The following is a 14523-nucleotide window of genomic DNA, read 5'->3' as shown; positions in this document are numbered from 1 at the left end:
ATAGCTGCATTTCTCTGGGTAACCCACTATATGAGTAGGCACTATAACTTTATCTCATTTAATTTTCAGAACAATCCTATGAGGTAGATTTTATGGCTTCCATTTTATAAGAAACACAAAGTTCTGAAAGATTTAATAATTAGTGAAATGTCTCAGAATTTAGACTGAAAAGCCAATGTTTCCATTACCTCTCAGGAGAATGAGACACAAAACATTCAAAAGAATGAATTTGAACCTGTACCTCATGATATATACAAAAATTAACTCAAAGTGAATTAAAGAACTAGGGACGCCTGGGTGGCTCAACGGCTGAATGTCTGCCTTTGGCTCAGGGCATGATCCCAGGGTCCTGGGATCGAGTCCCACATTGGGGTCCTGCATGGAGCCTGCTTCTTCTCCCTCTGCGTATGTCTCTGCCTCTCTCTGTGTCTCTCATGAATGAATAAATAAAAATCTTTTTAAATTTCTTTTTAATTTTTAAAAAAAGAACTAAAGATAGCTCAAACTATAATACTCTTAAAGGCGGGGTGTCTGGGTGATACAGTTGGTTAAGCGTCCAACTCTTGATTTTGGCTCAGGTTCTGATCTCAGGATCCTGAGATCAAGCCCCATTTTGGGCTCCACACTCATCAAGGAGTCTGACTGGGATTCCCTCTCTCCCTCTCCCTTTGTCCCCTCCCTCCATGCACTTGCGCGCACACTCTCTCTCTCTCTCTCTCTCATAAATAAATAAAATCCTTTAAAAATAAAAACCCTCTTAGAGGGTATTATAGACATAAATCTTTATGACCTTGGACTACGCAATGGTTCTTTCAACCTGACACCAGAAACACAAGCCACCGAAGGAAAAAATTAGAAAAATTAGACTTCATCACAAGTAAAAACTTTTGTGTTTCAAAGGACACTATAAAGATAGTGAAAAGCCAATGGGAGAAATATTTCCAAATCACATTTCTGATAAGGGTCTAGTATCCAGAATATATAAAGAATACTTAGCTCAACAATAAAAAGACAACCCAATTGAAAAATGGGCAAAAATGGAACCCTGGGAGGCTCAGAGGTTGAGCATCTGCCTTTGGCTCAGGGCATGATCCTGGGATCCGGGATGGAGTTCCACATCAGGATCCCCGCATGGAGCCTACTTCTCCCTAGCTTATGTCTCTGCCTCTTTCTCTCTCTCTCTCTCTCTCTCTCTCTCTCTGTGTGTGTGTGTGTGTCTGTGTGTGTCTCATGTATAAATAAATAAATCTTTTAAAAAAAAAGAAAGAAAAAAAATGGGCAAAAAATGTGAATAGACATTTCTCCAAGTACGATATACTAATGGCCAGTAAGCACATGAAAAGATGCTCAACCTCATTAGCCCTTAAGGAACTGTAAATCAAAAGTATCAAGAGCTATCACTTCATACCACTGTGATAGCTATACACTTTTTTTTTAAGTGGAAAAAGGTTTTGAGGAAGGTGTGGAGATTTAGGTACTTCCATACATTGCTAATGGAAATGCAAAGTGGTGCGGCTACTGTGGAAAATCAGCTCCTTAAAAAGTTCAGAGTTACCATATGACCCAGCATTTCCACAACTAGGCATCTTCCCAAGAGAAATCAAAACATATGTTCTCGAAATATCGTACACAAATGTTCATGGCAGCATTATTCTTACTAGCCAAAAAGTAGAAACAACTCAAATGACTATCAACTGATGAGTAAATAAAATTTCCATTAACAAATTAATCAATAAACAAAATGTGGTATACTTGCACAAAAGAATGTTATTCAGCCATACAAAGGAATGAAGTACTGATAGGAGTTAAAATATAAACAAATGTTGAAAACATTATGCTAAATGAAAGAAGCCAGAGAGAAAAAGGCTACGTATTATATGATTCCATTTATATGAAATGTCAAGGACAGGTAAATCGATAGAGACAGAGAGTAGACCCGTGGTTGCAAGGAGCTGAAGGGAGGCGAGAGTAGAGAGTGACAGTGAATGGGTATGGAGTTTCTTTTTAGAAAATATTCTAGAACTAGATGGTGGTAATAGTTATTACACAATTCTTTGAATATACTAGGAATCACTGATTTGTATACTTCAAAATTGTCAGTTTTATAGTTTATGTAAATTATACCTCAGGAAAGAAAGCAAACATAGATTGGGAGGGCAGGTTGGGTTCAGGAAATGTATCTTGGAAGGGAAAATAGTTTGAACATAAGGCTATGTTTCCACTCAGTTATTCCACAAACATTTATTGAGCACCTGCTGTGTGCCAGGCATTTTGATAGTCCCTAGAGATATGGAGAAGACCTAATTATTATGGAACTCTGGTACTTTTGGAGAGACTGTAAGATTATTTTTTTAAAAAAGCAATATTGCCTGGATAACAAAGATAATTTAAAGAACATGATAAGAAAGTTACAGAGGTGAATGGTATCTCCTCTCTAATTTTGGTTGGAGTTAGTGAGACCAGTGGATTAAAATGATATAAAAGCATTAGTATAGTGGAATTATGTTTATAATTTTTCTTTCTAAATGTTAGTTGTCATATAATATGCCAAGTGTACAGCTTAAAAACATTTAAACAAACCTGTATTGATGTCTTTTTCTGAAGCAACCCTCCCATACATTCACTTCACTTCATTGTGACTTGACTTGTTCCTTCCTTCATATTGAGTGCCACTGCTCAGAGCAGAATGGAATCAAGGTCTGAGCGTCCTTGACTTTTCTACTTCCCCTCCATACATTTCGTGGAATGACTACTGGCTCTTAGGGCACTAAGCAGGTAACATGAAAAAGGCCAGCATAGAAATATGAGTATATATATTTGAAACCTAAGTCATTTTCTTTAGTAGTCAATTATGAATATTTGTTTCTGGCTTTCTCAGACTGACATTTTCCCATTCTTTCTTAAAGGATGCTTTCTAGAGAGTGAATATAGGGTTATTTCTGGTTGCATGGTCACAAGAACACTATATTATGTTATCAGCATTTAGTTATGCAAAATCGATTTAAAAGAATCTGTTTTAGCTGCTCAGCAATTTCTCCTGATAATAAGAACTAAAGTCACTACTGTTTTACAGATGAGAGAAAAGTGTGTCTCCCCTCAACCCACAGATTCTTTGTTGAAATGCATCTACGAAGCAGTTCACAAAAAGGTTATTCAATTTCATGTAAAAATGTTATAATGCGAAATATTTTTAGAAGATGGTTCTTATTCCCTGAGTCATATCCTAAAATCCTCTAAATTATCACCACCACTACCACCACCACCACAACTACCACCACAACCACCACCAATATCATCATCTCCTAAAGGGAACCCTCTTACACTGTTGGTGGGAATGTGAACTGGTGCAGCCACTCTGGAAAACTGTGTGGAGGTTCCTCAAACAGTTAAAAATATACCTGCCCTACGACCCAGCAATTGCACTGTTGGGGATTTACCCCAAAGATACAAATGCAATGAAACGCCGGGACACCTGCACCCCGATGTTTCTAGCAGCAATGGCCACGATAGCCAAACTGTGGAAGGAGCCTCGGTGTCCAACGAAAGATGAATGGATAAAGAAGATGTGGTTTATGTATACAATGGAATATTACTCAGCTATTAGAAATGACAAATACCCACCATTTGCTTCAACGTGGATGGAACTGGAGGGTATTATGCTGAGTGAAGTAAGTCAGTCGGAGAAGGACAAACATTATATGTTCTCATTCATTTGGGGAATATAAATAATAGTGAAAGGGAAAATAAGGGAAGGGAGAAGAAATGTGTGGGAAATATCAGAAAGGGAGACAGTACGTAAAGACTGCTAACTCTGGGAAACGAACTAGGGGTGGTAGAAGGGGAGGAGGGCGGGGGGTGGGAGTGAATGGGTGACGGGCACTGGGTGTTATTCTGTATGTTAGTAAATTGAACACCAATTAAAAAAAAAATATCATCATCTCCTTGAGAGAATATCTATACCTATTTATAAAGACTTATGCAATGTTAACCAACAATGCAAGAGGCCACTGAAGCTTCATATGAGGAAAAGCCAGTGGTTGCAGGACACTCCTAGTAAAACTAACAGCAGCAGAAAAATAAAAACCTAGGCTGAAACCTAGCTTGAATTGCCTCTGTGGTTAGCATAACATCCTTGTGGTCTCTAGACCACTAAAAGCCAGAATGCTTTAAAAAGAAAATTCATATCAGACATAAGCAACTGCCAGATACGTAAGATTGCTTTGCTAATACAACTAATTTTGTTTTTGTTCCTCTTCTAAAATGCTGAGATTTAGCTACATCCATCAATTGAGATGAATATGATTGCAGCTTTTGTACTTGCAGTACAACAAAGCAAGAAGGAAATAGATTTCTATCATTCTTTTTCTCTGGGGTTGGTATATAGTGTTTCATCATAAGAAGAAAGAATATTAGAATAGAGGTTGTAAAAGCATCAGAACGTGTAAGTCCATGGTCAGCTTTACTCTTGGCTTTGCTAGAGAACATAGGCCACGCAAAGCTGACCCTTTCTTATATACAGAATGGACTAAGTATAATCAATCCCTCGCAAATTTATTAGGAATATTTCATCAGAAAAATTATGTAAAAACATGTTATAAAATAGAAAACAAATACATGCTAACTGGTTATAATAAGTATGCCATTTAAGGAGAAACAAATCATTGTCATATTTTATCCTTTTAATTGCAGAATTTATGTTAGATGAGGGCAGGGATTTCTCTCTCTCGGGTTTTCATTGCTATATCACCTTGAATAATTCCTGGCACAGAATAGGAACTCAGTAAGTTTGCTGGTGCAATAAATGAATGAATATGTAATGTGTCTGTTACTTTCTCTTCTGTTTTTTCCTAAAACATATATATCTAATACAAAAGTATATTTTATTTCTGCTCCCTATACAGAATAAAGCATAAATGTCGTTTAATTTAATCAATTGCCTGAAAGCAATACAAGAACACATTCTCAGAATAGAAAGAAGTTCAATACTGTGTATAAATCAGTACTGACTGATCACATGTTACACTAACAAGAAAGGAGACTTTGAGATATTTCTAGTGATTTCTTTTATGTATTAGAGTTGATTTTGTACCTCAAATCAGCAGGTAAGGAGGGACAAAACTTAGTAATATCTGGAATCTCTAAATCTATATCTCATCGCTCAAAATATGTGCACTGATTTTTTTGATGGCTCATTGGAATCACACAAGAGAAACATAACCATGGTCATCTAACTTTAAAAAAAAATCTCTAGGAAAGGGGACTTCAGTGAAGGAATTAGAATAGCAGACACCTTTCCTGTGAAAGGAAAGCATCTGCATTTAAAAACAAAATTTGAAAATACATTCGATATCCCCCTGTGCCAACCACGTTTCAAAAGAGTTTTTTCACATGGCCACATTTAAAATTGCATTAGACAGTCATTCTATTTCTGTTTTATATAGGAGATGACAGAGGCAATTAACTTGCCAAAAATCCTGTAACTGGAAAGCACTGGAGGCAGACCTGAATCCGGGATTCTGGCTCTACCTCCCATGTCCTTCCCTCTGCATCTCTCCTGCCTACTTACCCACGGAGGAAGAGAATCAGAACAAATCACCAAGTCACATTCACCATGGAGATTCTTCTATAGACAGGCAAGTTAGGAAGCTTGGATGGACATCATAAATTCTACTGGCCAATAAGAATCCTTGTTGGCTGATTTTAAAGCCATTAGCCAGCTGGATGGGGAAAAAAAATATGGTGTATAAACTTGCTCTAGGGACATGGATCGATGGTCAGTAGCCACAGGGGACTCTGAGAGTGCAATCTGGTATGAGGCTTCTCAAATTGCTCATGGCCTGGCATGGACTCACCTCGTTCCTAGGACACAAAATTGTCCAGTTGTCAGGAAAAAGGGAGTTACTAAAAACATAAGCAAGTAAGTTAAAATTAGGTGCTATAAGAAATCTAGAATAGCCGCAGACCCCACTTTTTGGTAACTGAATAATAGAGCTCAATAGTTTCAGCCAGGAATTAGGAGGCAAGCTGGGCATGTATCCATGTACTCACAAGGTAGATATGAACATACTTCATTAGCTTATAATTGTTAGAGAGAGAGAAGAGGAGAGGCATGGAAGGCATTAATACAGGAACTAGAAAAGGAATCCATGGACAGGGACAGTGACATCACCTGGGAAGCAAGAAATACTCTGTGAGCAACACAGGAGACCCAGTGAATGAGAAGAGATGTGAGAAAGGCTTGTGTCACCATTCCTGATGGTGAATTTAACCCTCAGTGTTGGAGTTGGGGGATGGGGTAAGAAGAAGAACAAAAAAAAAAAAAGAGAGAGAGAGAGAGAGAAGAGAAGAAAGCAAAGAAAAAAAAAGAAAAGAAGTAAAAGAGACTAACTTAAGCCTCCATAGGAACTCTTTCAAGATCCAGAAATCGTTATCTCTGTTTCCATGGTGGAGATGTGTGGATGTTCCTGGACTTCCAAGACCTAATTTGGCAGGCAGTTCTTTTTTTTTTTTTTTTTTAAAGATCTAATTTTTATTTTATTTATGATAGGCACACAGTGAGAGAGAGAGAGGCAGAGACACAGGCAGAGGGAGAAGCAGGCTCCATGCACCGGGAGCCCGACGTGGGATTCTATCCCGGGTCTCCAGGATCACGCCCTGGGCCAAAGGCAGGCGCTAAACCGCTGCGCCACCCAGGGATCCCTTGGCAGGCAATTCTTACAAATTTCTCTAGTGGCAGTCAGTTAGCTCCTGCTGTGAAGTCTTGTACTTTCTCTTGTTCCCTCAAAGATGCTGTGTCTAAGGAGGAAGAATATGTGGCAATAAAAAGGGAGCTGGCCAGACTAGAGTTTAGATCCTGGCATCTGCATCTAGAGCTCACATTTCTGTATGATCCAAGGCACTTCCTTGAGCCTCTGAATCTTTCTTGTTAAAATGGTGTTGGTACATATACCTCTGAGGGTTATGAATACTGAGAAATGTTTGACGCAATATCTTCTTCTACAAAGTACATGTTCCATACAGGGTAGCAATAAAATCACCTCACCCCCATTATTATTAGCTCTGAGTAGCTTTCCATCTTGGCTTCATTTTTAGGTCTACATGGAGGAGAAAGGTTATATAATACCAATAACCTGGCACCAGGTTCCAGACTGGTGGAAATCTGTAGAGATGGACCCCAGGCAGGTTTTATTATAAAGTCTCCCAGGTGCTCTAATATTCACTTCTTGTTGAGAACTACTACTGCTCCATTTTGAGTCGACTCTTGTTCCTACAACAGTTCTGACTCCCTCTGGAATGACCTGCCTTTAAAACCAAAAGGGACAACACTTCTGTACTCAGAGGAGGATTTAACATGAAGTTTCTGAAATGTAAGCTTGAAGCCCCCTCACTTCCATGAGCCCCTTCCAAGACTAAAACTAATTAATATTCATAATTTTGCATAATTTTTATTAAGTGTGTTCTCCTGCATTGGCTTAGTTTCAGGCTGTATGCAACCCAAATCCCTGAAACTCTGCTCAATTTCCCTTGATGTAAATAATGAGCCTCAAATGCTTAGCTTGTGCCTGGACTGAATGTGCTATACAAACTTGGCATTGATTGCACTATTTGTTGATCTTCCCTTAATATTTGAAGTGTTGACATTACCTTGAATTCCCATTAACTCTTATTGAGTCCTTTGTCTTGTAAAGTTCACTTTTCTAAACTTTTTGTTTTTAGGCTACCAAACGGTCCAGCTAGAGAAACTGTATCAACCACCAGCTAAGGGCTAACCTGGCTACGCCATACTCGTAGACATGCACCCTCACTGGTGGCTTGGGAGAATGAGGAGGACATTTGTAACAAACTGACTATAATTCTGGGTCTTTGCCCAGAACTCAAGAGTAAAAATTAACATTTCCTAAAAGTAACGCTGCTCTGTGACTTCCAATATAGTATGTTATCTCCCCAATGGAAATAATCATAATTTTTATAAGTAATTTTCTTTGTCTATCCAGAATCAGAAATTGTTCTATTTCTCTCAAACTCCTATTCCCCAGAAAGCTTAGTTATTTTGTTGTCCATTTTCTGAAAGAAATTTCTACCCCAAAATAATTGCATGAACTACTCATTTTATTCATAAATGCTGTTTTAAGAGGCATTGTTCTTACTATTCTTTTATATTTGGGGCTTATCTCTATAAAGTAGTATGTTTTTCAGTATGATCCTCTGAGGGAAAAAAATAAAACCTCATCACCTAAATTATTCTGTTATTTCAAAGGCTGACAGTTCAATTCTCTGTAGAAAGATGTAGGGTCAAGATGCATGAGCAGAAGTAGCAGATTCCAACCCAGTGTAATTTGGTGAGGACAGAGGGGAAAAGGGGCTGCAAATCATTCCACTAGCTTCTACAGGGACAAACATGTCTGCTGATATTTTTTTTCAATGAAACATATATCCATTGAACGAGGGCATTATTCTACATTAAAAGCAAAATTAATAGGCAGAAAGCAAGGAATCTAAGGAATGGGACCCAGAATGGGAAATACTGAAAGGGAGAAAAGCTTAGGAATGGTATGAAAGCAGGCCTTGGGTGTCCTAGTAGAGAGAGCCTTGGTAAAGCAAGGAAACATCATACTAAATGGTGGTTGGGCATGGTGTGACCACAAATATTTTCTTTTTTTTTTTCTCTTTGGAACAGAAACATACTTTGAGGGGGCTGTTCAGAAATAGGCAGCGATTTCAAAAGCACAAAACTTTATTTTTATTATTTTTAAAAAATATTTTATTTATTTATTCATGAGAGACAGAAAGAGAGAGGCAGAGACACACGCAGAGGGAGAAGCAGGCTCCTTGTAAGGAGCCTGATGTGGGACTCAATCCCAGGACCCTGGGATCACGCCCTGACCTGAAGGCAGATGCTCAACCACTGGCCACTCAGGTGTCTTATAAAAGCACAGAACTTTAAAAGTAGACTTTTTTAAAGGTAATTCCCCAAATGTCATTTTAAGCAGATGTCTGTTTTGTTTTGTTTTAATTAAATCATTATTTTGGATTTAAACTATTGACACCATGTTAATCTAGACAGTAAATATTTGTTATTTCATTAAGAAATCTTATCATTTAGCAACAAGAAAATCAGAGCTACACTTTGAAATAAAAAATGAAAAGATTTACCATTTCAAGTTAATTTATCATTTCTCCTCCAGTATACATATTTTTGAAAAATTATTTCATGTTTTTAATATTTTGGTTTCCCTTGTTACCTTTTTTTGGCTTTCCTTAGTTAAGAGTGGTGCTTTTTCTTTGACTTAAAATTTTTCAGTATCTGAGGAGCCACTAAATGTCCTAGATGGCATCTGATCATCTGTGTTTAACAAGAATGGGGCTGCATCTTTAGGAAATGGCATTCTGAATTTTGCTGAGTCTTGCTGAAATTTGCTAAGTTATTTAATTGGCACACAAATGTTTTCATCTACCTAAAAAGGCCTAATTGACAGAGTTGCAGCATTAGCTAAGTGAAAATAAGACTATTTTTTGCAAAATTTCCTTTTGTAGCTCTTTGCTCTTTATCACCAGGTGACAAAATTATGCACTTACGTGGGGAAGTAGTTTAAATACGGTGCCAGCTGTGGCATATGACTGCCTCGGGCAGTTAGGAATGTTTCCACTGACATCTCTGAGAGAGAAAATCATCAGTCAATCTAACTATAAAAGCAACATAGAGACAAAAATCAATCATTCTAAAATAGCAAAGAAAAATATCATGTATCATAAATATACAATGGCAGCTATACATTAATAATAGATATTTATTTCTTAAACCTATAAAATATTATGTCTCCAAAGAGTAGTAATATAATATGTGTACATATGATGAGTATAATGTTAACCAATAACAAACATTCTAATACTTGGGTATAAAATAATTATTAAATTAAAAAACAGACTTTTATATTTTAAACCCTTTCGCAGATGAGAATAACAGATTTGGAGGCATACAAAGTTAACGCTTAAATGCATATCATTACAAAACACTATATGTGAGTTTGCATTTTAATAAGATCACTGAACACTCAGAAATGTTTTACAAATTGGCTCCAGTCCACAAATCTTTAAAAATGACGGTCATATTTGCCTTTACCCTATGCACCCAAGTACCATTTCAACTTTTCAGGTGTTTGCTCCCGTTTTTCTCGAGAGGATACAGATTTCAGATTACTGCAAAGTTAGGCTGGCTTTAAGCTAAACTCCCATTACTATCACCTTGTAAATCAGACCTCAGCTCTCAAAAAAATATATTAAAACTTAAGTAAAAATTACTAAGTTCAAAATCTGTACTTCCTCAATATCAATTTCAGTGAGGCCCTATCACCCATTTTCCTTTTTTACATTGGGTGAAGTGGAATTTAAATCCTCAAGTTATTTTCTGTAATTTAAGAATATTAAAAACACAAATAAACAGAACCACTAAATGCTCATAATCTCAAGAAAAGCAATCACGCTGCACAGTAAAAAGTCATCCTTAGAAAATCAACATCGAGGGACAAGAGAAATACATAAATGTATACACACAAGCGTATATAAATACAGGCACAGATTTGTGGGTGGTAGAAATTTGGGGCAGGTCCCTTTTTTCCCTTCTATTTATCACAAAACCCAGGCTTGCTTTCCAGCCATCAGTTATTAGGTAAACAAGCAACAACAATAAAAACAGGACAGATGATTATTTCCAGTCAGAGTTGATCTTCTTGCCTACTTTTTCAGAGTTACGCAGAAAGGGACAAAACCCATGCCTGAGAAACTATAACATCAGAACGATCTGCTCTCATGATGACAGACTATGTTCTAGAACAGGGATTTTTGTCAAGCATGATAAAATCTGCTCATAAAAGCACTTCTGTGGGCAGGTTGTATCCCCCTTGTGATCTTTACACAAAGCTGAAAGAAGAAAATGAGTTGAGGATGTAGAGATACAGGATCATTCTATGCGAGTTTTATGGCCCTAAGAATAGATACTTTATAACCTACCTTACATGGGCTCTGAAAGGGGTGCTCACCCCTTATTTATGGGGAAGAAGAAGGCAAGTTGAAAACTCTCTTTTGTGAGGAAGAAATATTTTCTTGGTTTCAGTAACGTCACAATATAACTAATAGTGAAAATATTCCCACTAAATTTAGAAACTTCTCTTAAAAGAAAGTCATATTAAACATAAATGGACATGTCCATAATTTTCAATGATTAGAAATAGTTACTTCTGGAAAAAAAGAAAAAAAATACTTCCTTCTGCTGAGAAACAATAGAAATGCATCAGTCTGACCTGAAGGAACTACACTATTATGGTTAGTATCTCTTGCTCTTTATGATTAGTGTCAGGCACTCTTACAGGTTGCTATGATTACATATTTTCTTACCTGTTAAATGTGGTTAATTGGTGATAACCTGAAAATGTTTCCCTTCAATCTTCTCCCAGAAGATATACATATGAATAGTTTCAGTATCCCTTGATCTGCATTTCCAACACATCAGCCTCTTTAGTCCTCCCAGCACTAATTGTTACTTCTTTGACAACCCCCTGTGAGGCTGTCAGTGCCTCATAGTTCATGGCAGGAAACCCAGCAAGAACATTTGCACCTTCTCGTCACCAAACCTGCCAGTCTCTCTGCATCTGTACCCATTTTCTTGACCTTCCTCCTGTGGAAGACACATTCAGCCCCTACTCAGATGGCTATACCCCTCACTTGAGCTCTTGTTCTCTCCTAAATTTACCTCCAGGGACATAATTTTAGCAATTATCCCCTATCATTCCTGCATTAATATTTCTTTTCTTTCAGCTGGAGTATTTCCACCAGCATGCAAATTGCTCTAAGATCTCTTCTTCAGAAAGCCTATTTCTAGTTTTCTCATCCTTCTCTATTGACCACTGCCCTCCTCTGCTCCACTTTCTCAGATGACCTGTCACAAGAGTGGTCTACTGGCATATGCCTTTCAATGCCTGCTGTTTACTCTTCTGCAATCAGGTTTCAATTTCCTCTCCTCCACTGAGACTGCTTTTACCATCCCCAACTGTGACTTGCATATTACCAGCCTAAATTATTCAATTAGGAGCCAATACTTTTTAACAGTCTTCTTTTCATTCGAACATTTTCTTCCAGTTGGTTTCTGTGACTGTGCACTCTTCCTTCTAGACTACCTAATGAAAAGGTACTCTTAGATGTACCTACATCTTGGGGGAGAAGGTACATATGGTCTTTGCTGAACTCTGCTCTTCTAGGAGTCTATTTCTTCTTTTATTTATTGGATGCCATAGAGCACCATAGCATTAACTAAGACCTATCCATTGAAGGTGCCTCTATTTATAACTTCAACATGAACTTCTCTCCTTCATCTCCAGACAAAGTCCAATAGGATCCTTGACATCTCCACAAGAGAATGTTTGGGTTCTGTTTGTAAAACGTTTTTTTTTTCCCCCACAGCCTCCATTTCTTATTGTACTCTCTACACTGCTACTCAAGTTAAAAACTGGGGAGTGACCTTTTCTTTCACCCCAGATCTGAGCTATCAGCAATACTCATTGGATTTACCTCTGAAATGTATTTTAAAGCATTCATCTAGATCCCCCTACTACTACCCTGGTCTGAGTCACAATTGTGTTTCTGCCAACTGCCAGGTCCTCCTAAATAGCTTCCTCCTGCTTTATCCATTTCCCCTTGGAAATCCATTCTTCATGCCAGCCAAAATGACCTTTGGAAAACAGAATTAGAACAGGTTACTCAGCTGCTTAGATTTTTAAGAGGCTTTTCAGTGCTCTTGGAATAACCAAGTTCTTTCTGTGGGTTCCAGACACTTACAGTCTACTTGTCTGACTTCATTTCCTGGCATCCCCTTGTTACAGAGCTTCGGCCTGTTTCTTGGCTATGCCAAGCTTGTTCCCACATCAGGCAGTCAAGTTTTCTTTTTTTCTGGCCCCGGAAGATCTCCCACATCTCTCATGGTGGGGCATCTTACTGTGCAGTTCTCAGCCTGCCCACCCCCTCCCCAGAGAGGCCTCCTGTGTCTGTCCTGTGTGCTGCACTCCCCGTTACCCCTAGCGCTCCTCACTCACTACGCACCTTTTTTATTTTTATATATTAACCATTATCTGAAATGATCCTATTTAAATAGTTACTAACTAGTTTCTCATCTTTTTTCCCTTAACAAGGCTGTGAAAGCTTCATGAGAAGCTCAGGGACCTTTTCTGCCTCATTCAGAACTGTGTCCTCTCACACCTTAGGACACTCCCTGCCAGCTTGTAGGTACGCACGCACGCGTGCATGCACACACACACACTCACACACACACACACACACACACACACAAACACAAATACAGTTGAATAAGTGATCAAATAGGGATGATTTGCATAGTGGGTGTCCAAAGGGATATGCTCTGTGTCACGACATCCATACAGTGTGGCCAGAATCATCTGAAATATTCTTCTTGTTGTTACCTTATACAGGTGCTCAATGAAATCTCTGAGGATAAACATTTCTAAAGTGATACAAACCTGACATTGGTATGTTGTTTCTCTTGTGGTTCCCAATATTTACCCCTCTGTTTCTCAGGAAACGTTTTAGTGATGGGAAGGAGAAACATAATGGCTGTAAAATGTTCCAATATAATTGTGGTTTATGTGTATTTTGATTTATATTAACCCTATCTTAGTAAACTGTACCACTTACCATTTAACTGATTAAGCCAGAAATGTGGAAAATCTTCTTGACCTCTCCTCCTCACTCACTCCAGCATCACTGAACCCATCACCAAGTTTGGTGATTCTACCTTCAAATATATTCTGAAAATATATGCGTGTCTTCATATTTATTGTTACTATCGTATCAACCACAGTTTCATTTTCCTTGAGTCACTGCGATGTGCTGATCTTTATTCATATTCTTACTAAACCCATTCTCCATACAGTAGTAACAGTAGTTCCAATGGAACTGGAACAGTAGTTACATTGACACTCAGTTACTTCAATAACTCAAGCTTTTTGCCAATCCAGGGCCTTTACTCATGATACTTTATCTGTCTAAAAACCCCTTCCCTTCCATTTTCATTTTGTTGTGGCTTTCTCACTGTAGTAGATGCTCTAGTGTGCTTAGATTCCTCTTTAGAACTGAGGTGCTTATTCCCATGCCACTGGGAATGTCAGTGACAAAGGGCTCTCAGCTGAGTTCCTAACCAGGCATTATCCCTGTTTCAGAAAAGCTCTTGTCAGAAATCATGCTCTTTCTGAAAGAGCAGTCCATACCCAATGCCAAGTAAAGTATCTGTGTGCTGGTAGTGGGAGGATGTTGTATAAATGCCATGCCAGGCCCTTTTTCTTCAACACAGGGACAACTCAAGTGCTTCCCATCAGATTGTCTAAGAGCCTTTCAACTCTATTATATTTCAACCTCTGCCCAGTTTTGCTTCCCTTAGCTTTCTTCATGTCATCTTTATGTCAATCAATCCCTTGATCTCAAATTGTACAGTCTATTTCCTAGGAACCCAATCTATGACAA

At 38.1% G+C, this 14523-nt stretch overlaps 1 protein-coding gene and 1 long non-coding RNA gene across 3 annotated transcripts in view; both read right to left on the bottom strand.

Moving 5' to 3' along the window:
• LOC144302673 (uncharacterized) overlaps window positions 1-9709 on the bottom strand; it is a 49347-nt gene extending 39638 nt beyond the window's left edge. For both annotated transcript variants that reach the window (XR_013369660.1, XR_013369661.1), the window contains exon 1: window positions 9577-9709. This is a non-coding gene — a long non-coding RNA (uncharacterized LOC144302673). The remainder of the gene's footprint in view (window positions 1-9576) is intronic.
• Window positions 9710-9854: 145 nt separating this feature from the next.
• The window catches only part of LOC144302296 (uncharacterized), a 241374-nt gene continuing 236705 nt past the window's right edge, over window positions 9855-14523 (bottom strand). The window contains exon 6 of the mRNA XM_077879562.1: window positions 9855-12721. The gene's annotated coding sequence lies outside the window, so the exon portion shown is untranslated. The remainder of the gene's footprint in view (window positions 12722-14523) is intronic.

This window comes from Canis aureus, chromosome 31 (genome assembly GCF_053574225.1).
Source record: "Canis aureus isolate CA01 chromosome 31, VMU_Caureus_v.1.0, whole genome shotgun sequence".
Lineage (NCBI taxonomy): Eukaryota > Metazoa > Chordata > Mammalia > Carnivora > Canidae > Canis > Canis aureus.
The sequence above is the reverse complement of the archived record's forward strand: the minus strand, read 5'-3'. Positions and strand labels throughout refer to the sequence as shown.